Consider the following 6,517-nt stretch of genomic DNA (forward strand, 5'->3'; position numbering starts at 1 on the left):
AGTTATGATCATTCAGGCCTTCACAGCCATTGAAGCAGGACAGTCCCCTCAAGCTTGGTTATCTATATTTGAGCACAGGATGCGAGGCTTGCGCACTGCACTTGAGGTCAGAGAAGTCGACCTCAAGAAGAGCAAGTCTGATTGCACGTGGGTTGGTGTCTAACTCCCACCTCTGTAAAAAGACACCGGACAGGTCTAGTGTTCTCTGGGTGGATGACACCTGGACAGACACTAGTACATGTTCCATTTTTAACAGAGATCAGACCTCTACTCTTGCCTGTTGCTTTGCAAAACAAAAAGGGGGAACTGTAGAGAGCTGCGTGGAGCTGCACCTGATGGCGATGTGTAGAGAGCTGCGTGGAGTCGCACCTGATGGTGCTGGCTTCCGCCCTTTGCGATCCCGAAAGCAAGTGCTCTCTGTAATAATCAACTCCTTATATGGCTAAGGCCTGACTTATGCTATTATCACGCAATGATTGTCAGCTGCTTGCATATGCGTGGACCTATGGATAGTGCCCATGTGGCAATCCGGGGTTGGCGGCCCGTGCCTTTTAAGGGCTGGGAGAGGTTTGCCCAGGGAAGAGAGAGAGAGAGGGAGAGGAAAAGAGAGAGAAACTGTGAATAAGGTCCTGAATAAACTGCTTGCAAGAAGAGCTCCGGTGTTGCGTCTTCCTTGCTGGCCGAGGTGGGCGCGACAATCATCCATTCACACCTTACTGCTATAATTACATGTTCACTTGACTGAATAGATGGCTCAGCAGATGAGAACACTGGATGTGAGAGAACCCCAGAGTGAGGAGACTCTCACTCCAGTCTTGGGATAACACGACTGTCTCCCCCCCCCCCCCCAGGAACTCACGAGAGACCATCCTTGCTGCAATCACATGAGGTTTATTGACAGGACAGGAACCAGTGCACTGGGACCAAAACTCATTTCCCACGCAGGGGTAGAGTTCGACCCTGAGTAGCTGGGAGAAGAGGTATTTAAGGGAAGAAACTATAACCCAATAACCCAAAGGGGGTGGGAAGGCATCATTGGAAAGTTCTGAAAATACTAGTGATAATCACAAAGGGGTAACTCCCTGTTTCTCAAGATTATAATCTAACTTTTATGGTCAGCTACTTCCTGGAACAGAGTCACTGAACTGGCTAGCCTAGATTTTTGGTTGTTCTCTCCCTGCTATGTTTTTTTTTTTTTTTGGCTCTACTCTTTCTGCTAGAGGGGTGTTGTAATATCTGCGGCAGGGGCTGTGTCCCCTGCACCCGGCCGCCCGCACGGCTAGCTTATGACCCGAAATAATTACATGGAAACTGTATTCTTTTAATCACTGCCTGGCCCATTAGCTCCAGCCTCTTATTGGCTAGCTCTTACATATTGATCTAACCCATTTCTAATATTCTGTGTAGTACCACGAGCTGGCTTACCAGGAAAGATCTTTTTTTTTTTTTTTTTGGTTTTTCGAGACAGGGTTTCTCTGTGGTTTTGGAGCCTATCCTGGAACTAGCTCTTGTAGACCAGGCTGGTCTCGAACTCACAGAGATCCGCCTGCCTCTGCCTCCCAAGTGCTGGGATTAAAGGCGTGCGCCACCACCGCCCGGCGACCAGGAAAGATCTTAACCTGCGTCTGTCTGGAGTGAGACAATCATGGCGACTCACTTACTCGGCTTCTTTCTCCCAGCATCCTGTTCTGTTTACTCCGCCTATCTAATTTTCTGTCCTATCGGGGCCAAGCAGTTTTCTTTATTAATTGAAAGTAATTCCTCCATCATTTCCCCTTTTTTTTGTTTAAACAAAAAAGAAAGGCTTTAACTTTAACATAGTAAAATTACATAGAACAGTTATTAAGCAAGAATTACAGTTACAATATTTATATCTATTTTATCTTTTATCATAACTAATGAAAACTATAACTATAACTAACCATTCTTCAACTCCATCAAAGACTCCAGAAGGATATAATATTACCTAAGTAAACAAGAAATAAGAAAATTCTAGAAATGACAGAGACATCTTGCTGCCTGGACAGTCACCCAAAGTTCCTCTGTACCGTTGGGGCATCCATCTTCAGCCTACAGGCCCATAGTTTTCAGCAGACATTTCCATGAAGCAGGAAAATTCCAAAGACAGTTCAGTCACTTTCTGCTGTGTCCCTGCAGAATGTCTCGCAGACTCTTTCATGAATCAGGAACCACGAAAGAACATCTCACCTTTAGGCAAGTTCAGCAGTCCTCTCTCTGCGGGTTCTCTGTGTCCAGTTTATGCATCAGTCCATGCAAGAGCAGTTTCTTGCCCAAATGGCTATCAAACTCCATAAGGAGCCTCTTCGATGCCCATCATCCTCTTGAAGTAGATTGGTGCTGCCAGGAGTAGATGTGTCTCATTGTCATGAAAAGCCCTAAGTTATTAAAACATTAAATGCCATATTCTGCAGTCTTTGAAAGATATGAAGAATACCTATCTAATTGAAATATATCTCTATATATCTAGAAAATCTAACTAACATAACTACAAGCTTTATTATTATTGATGATTATCCATTAACAACCTATATTTCCTAATTATACATTACATTTTTAAATGAACTACACAATCACAATACCTTAATCAAGATCAGAAATACATATGCATATAACAAAATTGACCTTAAAATCCATACCAATGCAAATTATATCTATATCATATCCTCCTTTAAATGTAAAAGAACATTTATAAACCATATTTGGGAACATGGGCGCAGTTTTTCTCTCCAAACTGCTTCCTGCTGAATGGGGGCGCTGTATTCAGATCTTTCACGGTGTAACCTGTGTGTCAGGGTCATCTCAGTCGGCAGTTGAGTGAAGTAATTTTCTGAAGGTGTTCACAGCAACCTTTCAGGAGGGCGTGGTCTATCATACCATATTGGGATAGACACAATCCACAGAGTCTCATCCTCTGTGAAAACAAAAGAAGACCCTCTCCAAAGCATCATATCCTTAGACCCATATTCTGAAATCATAATACCCTTATATCCATTCTGGTTTAGCTTGGCAGCCCATATAATGAAATGTCTCTCTGTACTTAGCTCCTTTACAGTCAAAAATTTTAAAGAAAACACAATAATACAAAGAATCCAGACTCTCTGTGAATTTTCCATTTTTAAGTGGCTTATTTTTCTTTATTTCTTTTAATCTATAACTATCTGTACTCTGTCTCTTTAAAGACTTTACCCTTTTTTTAAGACATTAACTTTATTCTTTATATATATATTTTTCTCTCTCTCAAGCCTATGTACATTCATCCAACAGTGTCTGAATCAGTTCTATTGTGAATCTAATTTTTTTACTATCCAGGAGCACTTTGTTTTGTGCTTTTAAATCGCTAAGCACTTAAGAATCTAAGCTGTGACATTCCTAGGTCAAAAACAGGCGGAGCCGCTCGTGCCTCTGATCCTTGTACATTGCACCAGTAGCATGGTGGAGCTGCTTGTGCCTCTGAGCCGCAGCACAAAATGACTTCCTTTTAGGCACACAGTGAGTCTAGTTGCCATCAAACAAATCGTAGCACTTTACTCCAAATGCTCCATTCAAAGACTCTTTCTCCCGCAGGAGCCAGACAGAGATCGCAATGGCGGCACAGTGCAGAAAGCCGGCATTTTAAAACAGCCAGTTTTTTCCTGCTGCTGAGTCAGGACAATTTCTTTGCCGCACGCAACCCACAAACAGCAAAAAGCTGTCTTAAATTCTCTGTGTCCTTTTTAAGCCCTCTCAGGTTTTACGTGGAGTTCATTAGCACGTTGGGGGCCACTCTGTTGTAATAAGAGAGGCAGGACTGCGTCCCCAGCACTTGGCCGCCCACATGGCTTGCTTATACCCCGAAATAATTACACGGAAACTGTATTCTTTTAAACACTGCCTGGCCCATTAGTTCCGGCCTCTTATTGGCTAGCTCTTACATATTGATCTAACCCATTTCTAATATTCTGTGTAGTACCATGAGCTGGCTTACCAGGAAAGATCTTAACCTGCGTCTGTCTGGAGTGGGCGAATCATGGCGACTCCCTGACTCGGCTTCTTTCTCCCAGCATCCTGTTCTGTTTACTCCGCCTATCTAATTTTCTGTCCTATGGTCAGCTACTTCCTGGAACAGAGTCACTGAACTGGCTAGCCTAGATTTTTGGTTGTTCTCTCCCTGCTATGTTTTTTTTTTTTTTTTTTTTTTTTTTTTTTTTTGGCTCTACTCTTTCTGCTAGAGGGGTCTGAATTTATCCGGGTCTTTCAGCTGCTCATCCACAGGGCCGGACTTTGAATCCCACAACCTCCAGACAGCTTACTACTCTCTTTAATTCCAGTTACAAATGCCCTCTTGTGGCTCCACTGGTCCCTGGCATGCACTTGGAATATACACTGAGAAACTCAAGTCATCAGGGTTAGCAGCCACAAACTTTATTAGTGAGACGATACTACAGCATTAACTTGGGGTTCTGAGAAATGATTATGAACGGTGTTTAGCCCACAAAATAACACATTCCACACAAAAGAATAAAAAAGAGATACTAGTTTATCACTTTGAATTGTTAGAAGATTTTATTATTCAAATTCTACTGTTCTCTTCTATCCTGCAAAGAAAACATGTTTACAATCTGAAAAGAAGGCAATATTTTATTGACTTAATGTTTCAACTTATCAGGGTGATGGCCCAGTGGGAAATGTGTATGGTGTACAAAGCTGGTAACCTAATTTTGATCACCATATGAAGTGAGACAAAAATCAACCACACAGTGTTGTCTTATGATCTCCACATATCTGTCAGGCCTAAAACCCTATAATCATATTACACATATAATAGAAGCTTTTTTCAAATAAATCATTGATATTACCACTATCTGGCATCTGTAGATAATTCCCTCAGAAGAAAGCAATTCCATTAGGACTTCAAGCTGTACTGTGAAATATGCAATTGACGACTGATCGTCCTACATTATTACATCTCTACCAGTCCGATGTAGAGGTCGTTTTGGATCCACATTTGAGGTATTTAAGATTTTTTTATATTCTCTATTAAGCATGCTAACATTAACTTTCTTAAAATACGTTGATAAAACAGCAAATGTTTGGGTACATCATGTACCATTAGATTTACACTCATGAGACTAAGACTTGAGGTTTCTCAGTTCAAATATACCCATAACTAATTACTGACATACAAGCTAGGCTGGGTAACAAACATTTCAAGGGAATTTGTAAAAATATGAAAAACAAAACCAAGAACAACAATTCTCTAACCGTTCAGACAGCCTTACTTGAAAAGCATGATCACACACTGCCTGATATTTTAATAAGCAATGTAACACTTAGATGATGGGCATCTGATTCTTAACATTTCAGCAGAAAAATACCTATCACTAAGTGAAAACACCATAGGAGATATACAAAAGTCACAGAAAGAATATGAAGACCACAAAATAAACTTAACTCAATGGATTTGCTAAATGTATAGAACACTTCAATATCTACTTCAAATACTGCAAAGTGAAAACCACAATGCAGTGATCTCCACCATCAGTCTTGAGTGAAGACAGAAAATAATTAACTTTCTTCATAATGAAAACCATGAGATAAAAATTTCTTGAAACTACAGCCAACTGTGATATCTAAGGACTTTACCAAATCATTTACATGAAGAGGATTTTCTCTTGCAGGAATTCTTCCCTGCTACCTAATATCAAGATGATAAAATAGGTTTTTAAATTATTTACAGGACTCAAAACATGGACAAGCAGCTATGTCAAGTTCATTTGCAAAAAAAAAGGGGGGGGGTCGGGTTTTTGAGAACTTCTTGCAGTTCCTGCTAGAGGAATACACAAGGGTCTATCCTATTTGCTAAGAAGCATGAACATTCACATATCACACAAAGACACATGAACATCCATAGTTCAAATGAAATCAAATCTTTTCCAAACAAATTTTCAGTCATGAATGTTTTTCTCCTATAGGTATTCATTCCTGTAACCCAGGTGTTGAGGCATTTAAAGGCTTACTTCCAGAGTTTTTCTGCATCAAGAATGGGCTCATGGAAGAGAAAGCAAGCATGTAGACTTGAAGTTATAGAAATTAATTCTTCTCAATTGGTGGCATCATTTGGGAAGATTTGGGAAACACAGTCTTCCTGGGAGGAATATGTCACAGGGGTTGGGCCTGAGACTGAACATCCACACATCACTTCAAGTTCCTACTCCTGGTTTATGCCGCAGGTTGAGGATATGAGTTCTTGGCTTCCTAAAGTAGCTGCCATGTCTGACATTTTTTACCATGAGACTTTCAAGGTAATCCTGTAACTGTCTGTAAACCAAGGTCACATTAAACTCTTTCATAAACTGACTCAGACATTATGCAATAACACAGACAAAGAGGCACTCGTACACATGTACAAAATTTTCATTTGGATAACTGTTTAGTAATTGAAGAAAAGTGTGAAATCAAAAAGAGTTACCTTATCATTGAATTCACAGGACTTCTGTCCATATGATTTTGCAGGTGC

Source organism: Chionomys nivalis, chromosome 3 (assembly GCF_950005125.1).
Source record: "Chionomys nivalis chromosome 3, mChiNiv1.1, whole genome shotgun sequence".
Classification (NCBI taxonomy): domain Eukaryota; kingdom Metazoa; phylum Chordata; class Mammalia; order Rodentia; family Cricetidae; genus Chionomys; species Chionomys nivalis.